Raw genomic sequence first — 1,367 nt, forward strand, 5'->3', positions numbered from 1 at the left:
AACATCAAGACTTAATGTGGTTATTGATAACACATTATTATATTATATGCACTATAGAACTATCAAATATTTATACATTATTTGGAAATATGCTCTTATGTCTGAGGACACACATATGCCAGACAGTCACACCATATGACATTTTTGATGTTTAGATCAAAATTCCACGCAGAAATCTTATTAAAACCACAACACCTTTGGTATTATTTTACTTTATCTTTATCTCTTGGAAGAGCTTTGCAATGAGTATCTTTTCACTTGACCCCAGAATCACAGTAGTAATTGAAATGACAGAAATACAATTGTTAAGATTATATTAAAAATAAAATACATTTTTAAAAAATCTAAAAGAAAATACTCACTTGATCCAATTTATTTTGCAATTGGATATAATTATGTCTCAAAATTACAAAGAATCCATTTATTTTATTCCTTTTTCCCTTTGGAAAGATGCTATTTTGCTACTGTACTATTTTGCCAGTTGTCTAATTTTGAAATTAGACACTGCTCTTAGTCATTTTGATGCAAAAAAAAAAGAGAGACATTCTGAGGATCACAAAACACATGTTGCCTTAAAAAACAATCTGGACCTAAACTAAGGAGAGGTAGAATAGTTGTTTTATCTTGCATACCTATAAAGTATCACCACATCGATAAACGCTTCAGCCAGCTACGTGTTGGCATTTTACTTCTACTCATTGTACATGTTCTACTCATGTATAACAATTTAGATAAAGTTTCAATATATAAATGTTATTTTAAGTGATTACGCATGTTTATGTGGTGGCCATGGTCAAAATAGTTTTGAAAGGCCTGTTTACATTTAACAGAAGGGTAAAAATAAAAGCTAAAGACTTTTAAGTGGGAAGTATTTCATTTGTGTTGTTGCATTTTAATTATAGTGTTTTTGGAAGAGATTAAAATTCTGACGTTGTTATCCTATTTTGGGAGTAAGGTTTGTGAAAAAGTGGCCTCTTGACGTGTTTGAGATGTTTGATTATTCTTTATTTAGTCTGTATATTGTAATAAAGGGGTTCATGTTCATAGGTTTCTATGGAGCTGAGAGCTGAGGCACTGAAACGATTCAGTTAATTGTGTCTCATTTAACCAACACTCTCTATACTTCAAACAGGGACACTGTACATTGATAAAACACTTCTGTAAATGTACTCATGTTTGCCACAACATTTTTAAACCTGTCCCAGTTATTTTTCATAATTCTAACTTTACCTAAACTGTAAAGTGATTATAACCTGATATAGCAGCATAAATGTTCATGTTCAGTTTCAGGCTGTTTTTTGTTGTTGTTTTGTTTTGTTTTTCAGTCGTTTGGCTGTTTGGTGAGATGTCCAGCAGGTGGCAGCAGA

Source organism: Stegastes partitus, unplaced genomic scaffold, assembly GCF_000690725.1.
Source record: "Stegastes partitus isolate 25-593 unplaced genomic scaffold, Stegastes_partitus-1.0.2 Scaffold2957, whole genome shotgun sequence".
Lineage (NCBI taxonomy): Eukaryota > Metazoa > Chordata > Actinopteri > Pomacentridae > Stegastes > Stegastes partitus.